The 17,940-nt window shown below is 42.2% G+C and overlaps 1 pseudogene; it reads left to right on the top strand.

The window, feature by feature from the left end:
- Positions 1-17,940, top strand: part of LOC125149881 (nucleophosmin-like) — a 59,339-nt pseudogene that overhangs the window by 32,461 nt on the left and 8,938 nt on the right.

Below are 17,940 nucleotides of genomic sequence, written 5' to 3'. Positions count from 1 at the left end.
GCTAATTTGACAAAAGCTTGAATTTAACCTCTGAAAGCAACTCAATCCACCTCCTGGATATTTCTAATTGTTACTTGGTTCTTTCTTCTAGGGAGTTGAAATGTAATTTGCTATATAACTTCCACCTGTATGCTAATGATGCTCTTTAACACAGAACAAATTTACTCTTTTCCAAGTGGTAACTTTCAATAGAGCCAGACAGCTTTGGCTCCCCTCCCTCTTCCCACACTTAATATGGCTACTTCCCTCCAACCCCCTTCAAGTGACGAGATTACAAATGTCCATCTTGGCTGGTCATCTTGTGTGAAGTCCACCAGTTTACCACTACCTCATAAACTGGTATGGACATATGTTGGGGAATACGCTTAAAAGCTATTTTTAATATATTCATCACTCATTTTTATAGGATTTCAGTCCATCCAAAATACCTACGGCACTGAAAGCACTGGCTTTGTGTGTTGTCTTTAGATGAAACAAGAAACTTAACATTCCTCGACATTCTTTAGCCTCTTCGGGTGCTGTTTGGTTGTTTATTTTGCGTCTCACCATATGCTCCAGGAACTGTGGCTTCTTGGGGAAATCAAATCCCATTTTTCTTTTCCTCAGGTAATCTCATAGCTTGAGAGCTAAATTAGAAGGCTCATGGGAAACATTTGCAGTGGCTGCTTGGTCAACATCTGCAATGTGCAAGGCATTTGACACACCAAGGGAACTGCAGGGAGAGGGCAAAAAATACAGAGATGTGTGAATGGAAAGCACTAAGAGAAAAGAACTTTTGTTTGTTTTTGTCTTATGGTGGTGCTTTTTGTCGGTTTGTGTTCAGTGATTCTTGGTTTGCAAAGTTAAGCAACATTAGGGAAACACAATGAAATTAACATCTGTTAATTTCCTGAAGTGGGGGAAGAAATAGGAGTAGCAATTGAAACAGAGAAAGATAAACTTGTTAATTATAGCAGTTTTAATAACTTTATAATTAACTTTAATGAATCCACATTTAGAAAAGATTTAACTCCTCTCAAGATAAATACATCAGAAATGAACAAATCTCTTCAAGGGATCCAGAAGCGAATTGCCAACCTAATAGGACATTGACGAAATTGTATCTCCACAGCTCATTTAGCTTTCAGGTAAGGAGGCATCTATGTTTTATTTATGATCGTTAATGTTGTTCACAAGCTTGTTTACAATGAATCAAAGTCAGTAAATTCATAAAACTTTACTTCTGCTTCTGAAATATATAGCAAACACACAGCATTTAATATTTGCCAGCTCTTGTTCTAAAAATACATATTCATATATAAACACATTTATATATAAATATATTTCTGCATAATATATGTACATACATCTAGAGTTTATTAATTTTTTTATTTGAGAGAGAGAAAGCGTGGGGGGGGGAGGGGCAGAGGGAGGGAGAGAGAATCTTAAGCAACCTCCATGCTCAGCACAGAGCCCAACACAGGGCTTGATCCCACAACCCTCCATCATGACCTGAGCTGAAATCAAGAGTCAGATGCTCAACTGACAGAGCCACCCACCCAGGCGCCCCCATATATAGTTTAAATATATACAAACTCATTGAACCTGAGACACAGAGAAGTAAAGTAACTTGCCCAAAGTCACACAGCTAGTTACTGATGGAGCTGGAATTTGAACCCGAGTTGGCTGACCCCAGAATCCATGTTCTTAACCTTGATACTGCACTGTGTCTCAGGACAACAAATGGAAAAAATCCTAACATTTTACTCAATTATTAAGGACAAATGGTGTACTGACCCACTTTTTCAGTCCCAGAGAAAACTGCCTTGAAATGTGCCCTTCTCAAAAAATAAAAAGAATAAATGATAAAGTGGGAATTCTTACGGTGATTCATGAATTATGTGTGTCATTTTGCTTTGCCACGCCAAATATTGAGGAGAGCGGAGTAAAGTTGCATCTTCTGCTGCATTAAGGCTCTCTTGGGTCTGAGAAAACATCTTTACGGTCTTCAAGATGCCAGTTAATGACGTCCAGTTTTTCAGACTTGAGACGTATGTCACTCCAGAGCATGTCACTTAGCCATAAAAATTGATAGTGGTTGGTTCATGTTGTAAGTTAAATAACAATTTATCAACCCATATAACTAATTTAAGGTGTCTTTCAGAAATAGAGCCGCATGTGCATGCCCTGATTTGTCCCAACAGCCAGACCAAAAGGGCACCATATTGCCACCATAAAATAGATTTTATCTTCCTGCCTCTAGTGCAATATACATCTCAATTCCAACATGATAGCCCAGAGGGCAATATGCTCTGCTTGCCATCATAGATACCAAACAGACCTATGGAAAAAAAGAGCACAGGAGTCAAATTTGAGCAGGAAAAGAATGGATGAAAGAGTGAGGTTTTGAAGGGTTACTTACGAGCTTTTCTTTGTCCATAAGAAAAATTTTACAGTAAGACACAGAGAAAGATTACAGCGTCAAGTTTAAACCGACAACATATTTTGCATTAGCATCTTTGTTGGAGCTCAGGGGACAGAGTGAGAGACTGATTCCCAGTGTGCACAGCAGGATTTCAGTGGGTTTCACTGGCTTGTTCATGTACTAGCGCCCGATCAGGAAACCACACTACACTTGTGTTCTTGGCCTCATACTTCATTATTTTACTAAGGTCACATTGCTCATCTCTGCTGTGTCCCCAATTTCCCTTTTTTTATGGTGTGAGAAACTAACAGTATCTCTTCGCATGCTTAGGATTTGGAAAGTAATTGATTGACACTTGAACTCGACCTTGTCTTTCTCCACTGCATTTTGATTTAGTTTATTGGCATAAACTGACTTTAAGTAATTTCAAGAGCTCTTTTCTCAAAAGCCCTGCTCCAACACCTGATGAATTGGTACATAATGATGCCATTAGGTTTTTATAAATTGCTATTTCATACTTCGGGTTGATGCTATTGACTGAACACATTTATTCTATCAATATACCTTTCAGTAAATACCAGCATAGCTGACAATCTTAAACATATTAATCTACAGTGTTTTCCCATTAAAGTGTTTGAAGTGGTTGGCATCATGTGATAATCTAACTAAAAACAAGCCATGTTCCTATAGACATTGTAGGTAGACCTAAAAGGAAAACTGTAAGTCATTGTCTAAAATCTTCAATTAAATTTGTGGCATTAGAGGAGAAACTTAATTAACTTCTGCCTTCAAGAAGTTTAATTTTCGTCAGCCCCTGGTGAGCTCAGAAGTGCTTGGGGAGAAGACTGATAGAGTATTTCCAGAATAAATAAAGGAAGAAATGTTCTTGAAAATCCTCAACAGAGTTGACTGACTAGAAAATAAGGCATGGAGATGCTTCGAGAGAGAAATGGCAGCTTGGAAGCAAAGGACCTACAAAGACTCTTACTGATTGCCTGTTAAGCAAGCTACTGTGCTAATCAGTCACCAATGAATGAGAAACAGAAAGAAATGAAGCTACTCTTCCTGTTGAAAGTTAGTGTGACCTCACTGAGGCCAGAAGAGGGAAAAGGGCAGAGCTCACAGGGTGCTTTCCCAGACCTTCTTCACTGCCCAGCTTGGTTTGAGGACCAGTGGTCTCATCCAGGCATTGACCCCTGGGGAGACCACGGGGAGCTCCAAGGTGAAGTATACTCATCAGTAAGAAAAGCACAAATCTTCATTGCAGGGTGGCTTTGAATATTAAACAGAGAAAATCTGTAGAACACTTAGTAGGCAGTTCTGGTTTCTGCTTCTGCATGCAAAAAGTGTGGAAGTTGCCTTGCTACCCTAACAAGTAAAAAACTAAACCAACTAAAAAATCAACAACTCTTCTTAGATCTGTGAAAGAAATGAGGTCACTGGGCCACCCGCTGTCCCCCAAAACTGGAGGCACTGACAGGTGAGAACAGAGGATCACAGCTTACTAGAGCAGAACCTCATGGCTGAAGTCTCCAGGGGAGCCAGTGGGATCCTCTCACAGGGGGAGAGGATCTTCCTGACAAGGTCCGCCTTCAGGAGAAACTATTTAACCGGAGCTTACCCTGCTGGGGTCTTGGGAGAGCCTAACTGAACTGGGGGAAGAAAAACACCCAACGCCAGCCCACTCCATCCATCCTGTCCACCTAAAGGGTAGAAAAAACTGAGAAGCACTTGTGAGGTTCAAAGTCCAGAAGCATGAGTCCACTGAAAGACTAAGGTTTAATCATAGGAGTACAAAATGCTTCCCCTCCCCCCACACCTCACCACCACATTACTAAAAGCCTGTTTATGACGGTTTCTTTGACCCAGGGAAGCGTGTCTGGGTACCAAGAAAAAAATGATGAGGCATACCAAAAGATAAAGGACATAATCTGAAAAGACAGAACGAGCATCAGAACCAGGTACGGCAGGGATGTTGGAATTACCTGAGCACATCTAGAACACCGAGGATTAATATGCTAAGGACTATAATGGAGAAAGTAGACAGCATGCAAGAATAGATGGGCTATGAAAGCAGAGAGGTGGGAATCCTCAGAAAGAACCAAAAAGAAATTCTAGAGATTCAAACACTAAAAGGAAAATGGAGAATTCTTTTGATGGGCTTAGTAGTGAACTGGACACAGTTAAGGAGAGAATCTCTGAGCTTTAGGATATATCAATAGAATCCTCCAAAACTGAAAAACAAAAAGAACAAAACCTGGCTGGGGGGAGGGTAGAGAAGAGAATATCCGAAAATGTGAGACAATTACAAAAGGTGCAAAATACACGTAATGGAAAGGAGAAGAAAAAGACAAAGGAATAAAAGAACTACTAGAAATATTTGAAGCAGGGGGTGCCTGGGTAGCTCCGTTGGTTAAGCATCTGACTCGATCTTGGCTCAGGTCATGATCTCACAGTTCGTGGGTTCAAGCCCCACATCATCACAGCACAGAGCATGCTTGGGATTCTGTCTCTCGCTCTCTGTGCCCCTCCCCTGCTCTCTCACGCTCTCTCTCTCAAAATAAACCGGTAAACTTTAAAAAATAGAAATATTTGAAGCAATAATGACTGAGGATTTCTCCAAAATTAGTATCAGACATAAAACCACAAATCCAGGAAGCATGATAAATGCAAAAGCCAAATCCAAACAAAACAAAAGCACTATACCTAGGTACACCATATTCAAACTACAGAGAAATAAATGTAAAGAAAAAAATTCTGAAAGAAACAGAAACAAGCCAACAAAAAAATCACATTACCGGGGCGCCTGGGTGGCGCAGTCGGTCGAGCGTCCAACTTCAGCCAGGTCACGATCTCGCGGTCCGTGAGTTCGAGCCCTGCATCAGGCTCTGGGCTGATGGCTCAGAGCCTGGAGCCTGTTTCCGATTCTGTGTCTCCCTCTCTCTCTGCCCCTCCCCCATTCATGCTCTGTCTCTCTCTGTCCCAAAAATAAATAAAAACGTTGAGAAAAAAAAAATTTTAAAAAAAAAATCACATTACCTCCATGGGAACAAAAGTAAGAATTGCATCTGACTTCTCCACAGAAACGATCCAAGAAACATTGCATGCAAGAAAAATTGCATCTGACTTCTCCTCAGAAACAAGAGAGCAGAGTCTAGTATTTACCTTGAGTTCTATATTGTGCAAAATGATTCTTCAAAAGTGAAGGAGAAATAAAGACCTCAGGCAAACAAAAATGTAGGGAATTGTAGCCAGTAGATCTGCCTTGCAAGAAATGTTAAAAGAGGTTCTTTTGAGAAAAGGGAACTAATACACATCAGAACTCAAGTTTACCTAGAGAAAACGAAGAGTACTGAAGAATGAACAAGTAAAGGTAAGATAAAAACTTTTATTTGTCTTACTCTTTTCTTTTTTAAAGTAGGCTCCACCCAGCGTGGAGCCCAACACAGAGCTTGAACTCACAACCCTGAGATCAACACCTGAGCTGAGATCAAGAGTCAGATGCTTAACCACTGAATCACCCAGGTGCCCCTTACTTTGTTTGCTCTTAATTGATCTAACAGGTAACAGTTTGTTCAAAATAATAATAGCTACAATGTATTCAATTGCATATGCTTATATCATAACTCTAGTGGTACAGTGTTATTTGAAAGTGGGCTCAGATTAGTTGTACGTGTTATGTATATCATAACAAGAGAATATATTCTTTTTTTAATTTTTTAATATTTATGTATTTTTGAGAGACAGAGAGAGAGAGTGAGAGACAGAGTGTGAGTAGGGAAGGGGCAGAGAGAGAAGGAGACACAGAAGCCAAGGCAGGCTCCAGGCTCTGAGCTGTCAGCACAGAGCCCGATGTGGGGGCTCGAACTCACAAACCGCGAGATCATGACCTGAGCCGAAGTCGGATGCTTAACTGACTGAGCCACCCAGGCGCCCCAACAAGAGAAGATATTCTAAAGAAATACTAAAAAGAGGTTTTTTTTTTTAATTTTTTTTTCAACGTTTTTATTTATTTCTGGGACAGAGAGAGACAGAGCATGAACGGGGGAGGGGCAGAGAGAGAGGGAGACACAGAATCGGAAACAGGCTCCAGGCTCCGAGCCATCAGCCCAGAGCCTGACGCGGGGCTCGAACTCACGGACCGCGAGATCGTGACCTGGCTGAAGTCGGACGCGTAACCGACTGCGCCACCCAGGAGCCCCTAAAAAGAGTTTTTTGAAAGAGTGTAACTGATACGCTAAGAAAGGAGAGAAAATTGAATCGTAAAATCCTCAGTTAAAACCACAAAAGGCAGAAGAAGTGTGGAAGACAAAAACAGGAATAAAGAACAAGGGCAAAAAATAAAAAGCAGTAACAAATATGGTAGATATTAATCCGACTATATCAATAATTACTTTGAATGTCATTGCTCTGTATGCAGCAATTAAAAGAGCTTGTCGACGTAGGTCAAAAAACAAGACCCAAGTATTTGTTGTCTACAAGACATCCACTTGTATAAAGACACATACAGATTAACAGTAAGGGATGGATAAAGATATACCATACTAATACTGATCCACAAAAAGGCTGAAGTAACTGCATTAATTCCAAACAGAGCAGACTTCATTGCAAGGAAAATTATCAGAGCTAAAGAGATGCATTGCATAATAAATGGACCCATTCTTCAAGAAGACATTACAATTCTTAATGAGTATGTGACTAATAAACAGAGCATCAAACTACATGAGGCAAAAACTGATAGAACTGCAAAGAGAAATAGATGAATCCACTATTGTAGTTGGAGACTCTAACACCCCTCTCTCAGAAATGGGCAGATCTGGGGCGCCTGAGTGACTCAGTTGGCTAAGCATCTGACTTCGGCTCAGATCATGATCTCATGGTTGGTGAGTTCTAGCCCCACGTTGGGCTCTGCACTGACAGCTCAGAGCCTGGAGTCTGCTTCGGATTCTATGTCTCCCCTCTCTCTGCCCCTCCCATGCTCATGCTCTGTCTCTCTCTGTCTCTCAATAATGAATAAACGTTAAAAGAAGAAGAAGAAGAAGAAGAAGAAGAAGAAGAAGAAATGGGCAGATCCAAGGAGCAGAAAATCAGGAAGGACACTGTTGAACTCAAGGATGCCATCAGTCACCTGGACATAATGGACATCCACTGACTACGTCATCCAGCAACAGCAGAACGCACACATTCTTCTCAAGCTCACATGGAACATTCGCCAAGATGGACCCCATTCTGGGCCATGAAAGGCTTCTCATAGTGGCTGTAGGTATGAAAGGTATGGTTATTGTTGCTATTGTCGTTGTTTCTGTTTTTAATAAAGAGAGTGAAAATAAAACATTTAAACCAATAATTCTGTGGAACTACATTCTAGAACATTGTAAGATGAGCAGATTCTGTACAGTCCAGAGGCAAGTACAGTCTATCCTGCTACCACACATGTGACATGGAGCTCACACGTGGGTGTCAAATGAGGGAATGGCATCTGTGTAGTGAGCAAATTCTGGTGGCTCATTGATGAATTTACTTAGGCAAGGGGGACCAAACAGAAAGAAGTTCCGGGGGCACCTGCGTGGCTCAGTTGGTTAAGCATTGGCTTTGGCTCAGGTCATGATGTCACAGCCAATGAGTTCAGGCCCTGCATTGAGCTCTCTCCCTGCTGAGATCCTCTGTCTTCCTCTCTCTCTGTCTCTCCCCCTCCCCCACCTGTGCACCTGCTCTCTCTCTCTCTCTCTCTCTCTCTCTCAAAAATAAATAAACATAAAAGAAAGAACCTCCATCAGCAAGTGAAAAGTGCTAGGTTTGGCTGCTGCATAAACTGGAGCTCTTTTAGCTCAATTTTAAGAAAATTTAAAATAAGTTCCTGCTGTAAGGATTCCCCCACACCCACCACCAGCCTTTAGCTGTCTTTGCTGGTGGCAGGTACACACAGGTCTCATTTCTATCTCCATGCCCACAGGCTGGCGTCTGCCCTCTATTGGTTTTGCACATTTTAGTATTTCCTAAAGCCTTCTCCAGCCACCACCACCCCCTTCTAAGTTCTCTCTCAAGGTGGCAATTCTTATTTTCATAAGGTCTGTGCTTAGGGTCTGCATGGGTTTTGAGTGGCCGACCCCTAATCTTAATTTCTTCATAAACCCGGTTATGTTTAATGCAGTTTTACAAAAAGCACTTTTTCTCAGAAATGCATGCATTATTTTGTAGCACAGTCTATCACTAGTTTCCAGAAAAAAGATTTCCATTACATAAACAGCATCATTTACAGGAAAAGGCTGAGTATCAAACATTTATTTCTTAACAAAACAATTCTCAATAAATACTAAATACTAAATACCAGGTTTGCACTAAGATCAAAGCTCAGTGCTACTACCAGAGAGAATCAAGAGGAGCATGAGTTATCATCTCTACTCCCTAGAACCTTACAAACTGCCTGTGGAGGCTTGCAGAGTCCCCGTGCTGGGTGAGTGATACAAGCATTTTATGTTGTGACAACTGTGTGGTACACATAATTAGTGCTCTGGGTACTCAAAGGAAGAAAGAGGGTGCTCTCTGGGTTATGTGGCTGGGGACACGTCTTCAGAATAAAAAATGCACTCTACCTGGATCCCTCATTCAACCCAGCTATTTATTGAGCACCTATTATGCATCAGGTTCTGTGCTAGGTGCCAGAAATATGGAGATGAACAAATCAAGTATTGGCCATTGCCCTCATGGAGCCAGCAAAGAAGGCAAACCTTAAAGAAGTGCAAGAAATATTTCATTGCTATTTTGGTAAGGGCTCAAAAACAAAACAAAACAAAACAACAACAACAGAAAAAAACGTACCTTCAAAGTCAGAGGGAATTTAGAAGGATGAAAAGAAAGGTCATTCCCAGCTTGGGGATTGAGTTTAGCAGTTTTCCTAGTACCTCAACTGTTGTAACGACATGGGCATCAGATCCTTTCCTCCTGCCCTTTGGTTATGCAATAGCCAGGGAGCCCTTGGTCGCCTCCCAAATGGCCACCATGGCACTCCCAGCATTCTGCAGCAATTCGTCCTGGGTGCTATTTACAAACTCTCTCATGAAAAGTCCTCCTTCCAAAGAGGAGTTGAAACCAGAGTCTTCCTTCTCATTATTACATTGTACATATGAATTTTAATTGCTCTTCATCCCAAAAGGCAAAAATGCTGCCTTCCACGTGGGATCTCATACTCAGACCTTGAAAAGACTGGGGAAATTTCACCTACCCAGCCAGCTTTGTGTTCCATTTAATTAGAAAAGAACCCTGGACATCTGAGCTAAAGGAACCCAAGCATTTACTGGGGGGGGGGGGGGGGGGGTGCGGTGTATATTTTCATTCACATCCGTCTCCTGCCTCCACTTCCATGCAGGTAGCTGGGCTTTTGTGCTTCCAGAATGGAGTGAAATTTATATAGATGGGCAGGAGAAATGAAGGAAGCTTCTGGAAGACAGCTCTTTCATTCTTTTATGAAAGCCTGAGTCCTTGATGAGATTGAGGTAGGCAGTTCAGAGGGAATGGTCTCAGGCATTCCAAAGGCAACTGGAGACAAGTTTTGCTTTTGAAGGAAAAGAAAGGCAGAAAGAAGAAATGAGGTGGCCCTGAGTTGGCCAATGTGGTGGACGGCCGCTGGGTTTCCACCCACAGCTGGCTTCCTTAAGTTCATTGAGAGGCAATGGAGGGGAGGGGGGTCTACCTCAGAAACCCTTAGGAAAACTTTTCCTGTCCCAAGCATACCTCAGAGCTAGCAAGAACCCTGGAAGCCAGACACACTTGCATAGGCTTAGACTCCAAGCATCAGAGAGACATTGGAGCATCAGTTTCATGTAAGACCGGCTTTTTCTCCATAAGGACATTTGCATGGTCCTGGAAAAGGGTGGGAAAAGAATAATAACACCTGAGATTGAATTTTGCATGAGACCAGTGGAATGAGTCAGGTATGATATGACTTCAAATAAGTCAAGATTTATGACAGGCATTTATTTCGTGCATGCCTTTGGAGCCTAAGATTCATACCCATTATACTTCATCTTTTTTTCCATTCTTTACTTTGTACAACTAAATAATTAATTGCCTTGATAGCCTATCAATATGGCTTTCTTTAATTGTTAAATGGGTGTTAATAATTCAAAAATCGACTGGTGACCTTCCAACACCCCTGGGATTTTTGTAGGCCTCAGACCTCTTTGAAGGTCTGTCATTCTGGAATCCAGAGTCAGCTAAAAGCTTTCTGGTTTTGTCCGCTCTCTAGAAGGCATCCTGCTCGCCAGTAAGGTCTTGGGGTTAAATGGAAGACAAGAGTTCAAGGATTTTGAAGCTCTGATTCAATTATAGCTAATGTGTGTGAGAGAATCAGATATGTCACTGTTGAGTGCATTCACCCAGACCTCGAGGACATCTTTCTTTTTTTTTTTTTTTTTTTTTTTTTAAATAAGCTGGAAAACTCTCCAGTCACTGGAGAAATCTCCCTCCTGGGATTTGGGGTTTCACTAAACCCTTGTACTCAATTTAACCCCCATTTCAAGCAGAAATAGGTGAGAATGAATGAGTACTGTGGTTAAATATAGGCTTCCAGTCGGTCAGCTGGCCTTTTGCTTCGTCCAGCTTTTCCCCCATGAGATGCTCTGTTGTTGAGGCAGCGCGGGAGAGTGGTAGCTGGAAGTTGAGCAGTGCCTCCTGCTGTGAATTCTTACTAGATTTTCTAACGCTCATGTGGTCTGTGTGGAACTCTAACCACTTCAGTACGGCTTCTTCCGACAGAAGTCATTGTGCCCACTGGGTCTAAATTGTACAATTTTTAGGATGTCAAGTATCTTAAAACATAATAAAATAGGGGCGCCTGGGTGGCGCAGTTGGTTAAGCGTCCGACTTCAGCCAGGTCACGATCTCGCGGTCCGTGAGTTCGAGCCCCGCGTCAGGCTCTGGGCTGATGGCTCGGAGCCTGGAGCCTGTTTCCGATTCTGTGTCTCCCTCTCTCTCTGCCCCTCCCCCGTTCATGCTCTGTCTCTCTCTGTCCCAAAAATAAATAAACGTTGGAAAAAAAAATTTTTTTTTAAAAAACATAATAAAATAAAACCCCCCTCACAAAGAAAGAAAGGGCAAGAATCTTGTCTAAGACCAGTGAGGATGGCTAAGGAGAAAACTGGGACGGGAACAGAGCCCCAGTCTGGTGCTCTTTCCCCATCACGGGCTCTTCGATTTGTCACGAATACCTTCTACTTCATTTCTACCCTGTTCTCTGATTCTCAGAGATCTGCTTTTTTTTTTCTTGCTTGAATCTAATTTTCTCTGTGGCATTTTGGGAACCCTCCAGTAACTGCGCATCAGCAGGAAGATTATTTTAAGCTGAAAAAATCTTGCTATTCTGCAAGCTCTGAATATCATTAATTTCCATATGTTCTGAGTGGTTATTAAACGTTTTTCATGTGTTTTTATCCCTGACATCATTTCCTTCTTGCGTCCTCTGCTGACTGGGACAGTATCACCTATCCAGGTAAAATGTTCTATCGCTTTAGTGCCCTTCTGTTCTTAAACGATTTTTGACACATGATACCTGGGTTCTCTGCCGCATAAATGGCTCCGAGCCAGACTCAATTTGCTGCTTTCATCAAACTATTTGTCAGCCTTTGAAGTCGGGACATACAGTATTACTCATTTGTGATGTCACTGCGCCGGGCAGAATTTTAGAAATTAAATACTCTAAATATTCATGATGAAGAACATTTTTGGTCAAATACCAAAAATTGCCCAAATTAGTTGTGGCAGTGACTGCTGAAATGAAGTGATACCTAGTTCTGAGGTTCTGTCTAAAAGCTTGGCTCTCATCTCCCAAGCGAATGGAGCACCGGGCCTGTGCATCTCTCAGGTGACAGCATACCGTGCTCCTCCCAGAATGCAAAAGATGTTAAGCAGGCCTGAAGTTTTCCCGTGTAATAATCAGAGAGTTTAGGGACAGACATAACCATGAAAGGGATCACCAATTCTTATCCCAGAGACCTCCGAGGGTGAGCCAAGAGAGCCAATTTCAAGAATCTCTAAGGGGCTCCTGGGTGGTTCAGTTGGTTAAGCATCTGACTTCAGTTCAGATCATGATCTCACAGTTGGTTTGTAAGTTCGAGCCCCGCGTTGGGCTCGCCTTGGCAATGCGTAGCCTGCTTAGGATCCTCTCTCTGCCTCGCTCCCACTTGCTGTCTCTATCTCAAAATAAGTAAACCTTAAAAAGAATTTTAAGAATCCCTAATTGAAATAACTACTTCAAAGGTATATGCGCACTGCTTTGCTCATTGCAGAGTTGTTCCCAGTAGCCAAGACATAGAAACAACCTAAGTGTCCATCAACAGATGAATGGATAAAGAAAATGTGGTATACGTACCCGAAGAAATATCATTCAGCCCTAAAAAGGAAGGAACTCTTGCCAATTGCAACAAGATGGATGGACTCGAGGGCAGTATGCTGGGTGAGGTAAGTCAGACAGAGAGAGAAAAATACTGTATGATCTCACTTGTATGTGGAATCTAAAAATGCCAAACTCACAGAAACCGAGAGTAGGGTGGGCGGCTGCCAACGGCTGGGGAGCGAGAGAGAGGAGATGTCAGTCACAGGGTACAAACTTCCAGTTAGAAGATAAATAAGTTCAGTACACTAACTCTACTTAACAAGACTGTCTTATGTGCTTGAAAGTTGCTGAGAGAGTAGATCTTAAGTAATTTCACCATCCCATCAAAAAAAAAAAAAAAGGTAATTACATAAGGCAATGGAGATGTTAACTAACCTTATTGTGGTAGTCGTTTCACAATACTTAAGTTCATTAAATCATCACATTGTACACCTTGAATTTACACAATGTTAGCTCTATCTCTACAAAGCCGGGGGAAAAATGGGGCGCCTGGGTGGCGCAGTCGGTTAAGCGTCCGACTTCAGCCAGGTCACGATCTCGCGGTCCGTGAGTTCGAGCCCCGCGTCAGGCTCTGGGCTGATGGCTCGGAGCCTGGAGCCTGTTTCCGATTCTGTGTCTCCCTCTCTCTCTGCCCCTCCCCCGTTCATGCTCTGTCTCTCTCTGTCCCAAAAATAAATAAACGTTCAAAAAAAAAAAAACAAAGCCGGGGGAAAAAAAGAAAAAAGGGGTAAAAAAGAAAGGTAAACTTCCTTTGGGGGGAACAAAAAGAATTCCCAAAGAAGGACTACACCATGTCACCAACTAAGTGACGAGGGCAAGATACCCTTGCAGGGAAAGCACATGGTGAACCTTTAAGAGCCCGGGATATAAATCACCTTGGCACAAGACAAAATGGGCCAATGGTCATGCTTCCTGCCAAAGGGCTCATGTCCAGGTTTCTGGAATGAATGAGATGCACCTCAGATGAAGGAAAACTGAAAAGCTTAAAAAGTATCCTCATTCTCCTGTATGAACAAATCACCCTTTTTCATTTTATGTGAAACAGACACATTAAGAATATTTCTACAACTTAGGGGCACCTGGGTGGCTCAGTCGGTTGAGCCCTCATCCTACTTCGGCTCAGGTCATGATCTCACGGCTCGTGAGTTTGAGCCCCGTGTCAGGCTCTGTGCTGATGGCTCAGAGCCTGGAGCCTGCTTCATATTCTGGGTCTCCCTCTCTCTCTCTGCCCCTCTCCCACTCATGCTGTCTCTTTCTGTCTCTCAAAAATAAATAAACATTAAAAAAATTTTAAAAAAAGAATATTTCTACAACTTAAAAAGTATCACCATTACAAGTGTTCCCATATAATCCTGTATGTGAATTATACTTCAATAAAAAAGAGAGAGAGAGAGAGTAAAGCATTCCTCAGTCCTTGCCTGTTTGTATACCACGATCCGTGTAATAAATCTTAATTAAGAGTTAGGGCTTGAAGGAGAAAACTCACCTCCTGGTGAATTAGTATGTATCCTTTTATCATCAGATAATTAAAGTTTAGTCCTTCACTACATTTCATATTTCAACTGCCTAGGAACCCACTACTAAAATTAGTGCTGTGATAATAATAGCTATTATTAGCCGACATTTATCATTTCATATATTATATAAGTTTCCATTTTTTTTATCTGTGGTGAAAGAGCCTAATTACTTTTCTTTCTTTTATTGTAAGTCACCTCAAAGATACTTTGGCAGTAGGTAAGGTCTAAATAATAAATACATTACAAAATAATAATGACCATCTAGGGAAATACAATGATCCCAACTTACTTCCCACCTCTGATGTCCATCCAGGCCACACATCAGCTTCTACACACCGGGGCCCATAAAGTGAATCAACCCAACAAGGGTAGCTGGGTGCTTGCTGTAGGAATCCTAACCAGCCGGCCAGGGAAGTGAATGAGAAGGAAGGGAGAGTGAGACACAGATTTCCACCCAAGCCAGCGTGGTTGTTGAAGCAGAAAGGAACAGCCAGAGTTGGACAGGAGCCGCCTCATCTACATAGAGGACTTCAGATTCACCACTTTTAGAAACATTTAAAGAGCTGAAGTTGAGGGAGTCTGGGTGTATCACACTGCCCACAGTGTGGAATATGTCCAACAGAGGGATGTTCACGGATGCAATAGGAAAAGACAAGACGTTTGCCTGTACCTCAACTACATTCCTATTACAGACATGATTTCTGCTCAGAATGATCTGGAATTTTTAGAGGCCTGATTCTCCTCCCTCCCTTCCTTCCTTCCTCCCTTCATTCCTTCCTTCCTTCCTTCCCTGTCCCTTCTCTCTCTTTCTTGGGACAGAGCCAAATATCAGTGGGAAGAAGCTGTGGGTGGTCTATATGAGAGCCTAGCAGTTCTGCAGAATTCCAGACAGGCTGGCCAGCTTAGTATTCCAGAGTCAGGCACAAAGTCTGTGCTCAGCAGGGTATGTGGAATTGAACTGAGTCTTTTCCAAATGACCATAGAGATTACTGAACAAAAATAGCAATGAAATCCACAAAACACTTGACAGTGTACCCATTCATTTGAAAACATTAACAAAACAGTGGTAGGGGTTGGGCAAGAATAAACCTTCCATATCTAGACCATTCAGATGAGAGTGCTCTATAAAAGTTCACTCATAAAGATGACCTTTGATTAGAAGGGTAAAAAAACAAAACAAAACAAAACAAAACAAAAAAACCCCAGCATTTAACTCAGTTAACAAAGAGGATCTCTTCTACAAGCATAGATCAAATGCATTGCCTCATGTGAATTCAGATGTGCATATATCTCAGACTGACCCGTACAAGTTAGCATAGGTAGACCCAGAGAACAATTGCATCCGTCAGGCTAAAAGTGTGAAATGCAATGAGAGTCTTTATTAACCTGGGAAGGTGTTTATGCCCCTTGGAAGACACCCTTTGAATGGTTCCATCATCATTTAAACAAGTTATCTCTGGTCTCCCTCCAACTCCTTTGTGCTCTGTACAGTCAGTAACATAGATGCCGTTACTTTTTAGGACGAAAACTGCCTCCAATATTAGTCTCCCAAGCTACAAATGTGATTTAAAACCTCTCAACCAGCACTTTATCCATGGTAAGATGCATTGCCTATCCCCTGAGAAGTCATGAGTGCAGTCTCCCTTTAAGGGCACTTAAAGTGGACTGAAATTGAATAATCTTTGTAATTTACAATGGCTATTTCCCTCTGGTATAGAATAAAGTTGGAGACGCAGAGAGCCCAGGGAATCAGAGCAAGCCAAAGGATTTGGGGTTTGGAGAAGAGCCCACCATCGTTTCCACTCCTTATAACCACCCACCGTCAAGCCACAAATGAAAGAAAAGTATCTGTGCCCACAGATAATTTGAATGATTTCTCTGAATGTGAGTCATTTAGATGAAACATATGGAAACTCACTTTGGCAAAAATGAACGAGGGGAGGTAACGGGGAGCAGGAGGAAGAAAACCATCCATTTGACTAGATTACATCAAAAGCAAGGTTTTCTCAGGATGCCCCTTCCACATAACTCATACCCTCAATGAATTATTCCACATTTATAAAAACAGCTTATGCTCCATAGAAAGACTTTAAAAAATTGTCATGCCTCTTTTCACTTGGATTCAAAGGAGACAGAAGGAAATCTCTAGGCCTTAAATGTGATTACATTTCTATAATTTGGAGTACTGAATTTTTTCATTGGGCTGACTACTCTAATCAAAATAATAGGCATCCACCCAATCTACACTTCCTCCATTTCTTTGGTCCACCTTGTGGTGCGCAAGCTGTGCTCCTTGAGGACTTCGCCATTTGCCCGATTGTTAGACTGCAAAAAAACTGTACCAATACATAGACTAGTCATGATGATAACTACTGGCCAAAACGTTGTGGCATGGATGAAGCCATTCATATCCTCAATATGATACCATCAACGTACACGTGGGAGAGTGGTTCTACATAGTACTGTGCAGGATGCTGTGTCAATAAAATCTTGTAAGTCTGCCCCACCTTGATTTTGAGAAGCATACAATTCCTGGTGAAGCTGATAAAGTTACAGATCTAAGTCAGAAGTATTGCACCAGATATTTTGGTGCTTATCAAGGAAGTGGCTATTGAACATTTAATAGGATGTCTGGCAAAGGCTACCAGTGCCCCTTCCATGTCCCTTCTCTTTGTGTTTTGGATGACCCCCACCAGCAATTACCTGCCTCTCTGGACTTGAGAGTTTTCCCAGAGCCACAGAAGACCACTCAGTTCATGCATGCAGGCTGGGAGTGCTGGGGAATTAGCACATCTCAGAAGTAGCCCTCAACCAATGACCAATGGCTGCTGGAGGGTAAATCCCTCAGCTCGTTCGTCTCTCAAGTGGGATAATTCTGAGCCTTGTGTTTTCTACTATTTCCCAGACTTTCCCTCCCAATATTATGCTCCAGTTGCTCACGTTGATGACTGGTTTACTAATTCATCCTTTATTAACTGCCTTCCCATCATCCCTGGATCAATTTCCACGTCCCTGCCGTCCCTGCCGATGTACTCAAAGAGACTCTTTTGCACTTGAATGTTTTGCCTGGGGTCAGCTTCTGAAAAGAACCCATGTTAGGACAAAGTGAGTCCATCCTTTAGATGTGGTCAGGAAGTGCATCAGTGACAGCATAAAGAGAGGAAAATAGACATCTCTTCTATGATCAAACTTGAGGGGATTCATGGATACGCCTGGGGGAGAGACACTGCTGGTCACCTACTTGACAGCAACTGTTCCTCCTCCATAGTCAATAGAAACCAGTTTGGTTTGGCAGCTAAGCCACTTTCTAGGCCCCTGAGGATGAGCCCAGCTCAGTGCAGATCAAGCATGAACATCCCATTCTCATTTGCTGATAATCTTTAGGTGAGGATAGTTGACGGAGTGCCAGCTCATGAGACATATGCAGGAATGTGCTGAGTTCTTTTCCCTTCTATAAACAGAGCTGGAAAAGTAAAAGGCTCTCTCTCTCTCTCTCTCTCTCTCTCTCTTTCATCTTCATGTTCCTTCCTGTTTGAAGCACCATTGGGTGATACTTAGAGTAATTGTAGTCATCTTATACCCATGAGAAAAATGTTGTCAGGTTGCTAAACCAACCTCAGAACCACCTA

The sequence above is a fragment of the Prionailurus viverrinus genome, chromosome D4, assembly GCF_022837055.1.
Source record: "Prionailurus viverrinus isolate Anna chromosome D4, UM_Priviv_1.0, whole genome shotgun sequence".
NCBI classification, from domain to species: Eukaryota; Metazoa; Chordata; class Mammalia; order Carnivora; family Felidae; genus Prionailurus; species Prionailurus viverrinus.
The sequence above is the reverse complement of the archived record's forward strand: the minus strand, read 5'-3'. Positions and strand labels throughout refer to the sequence as shown.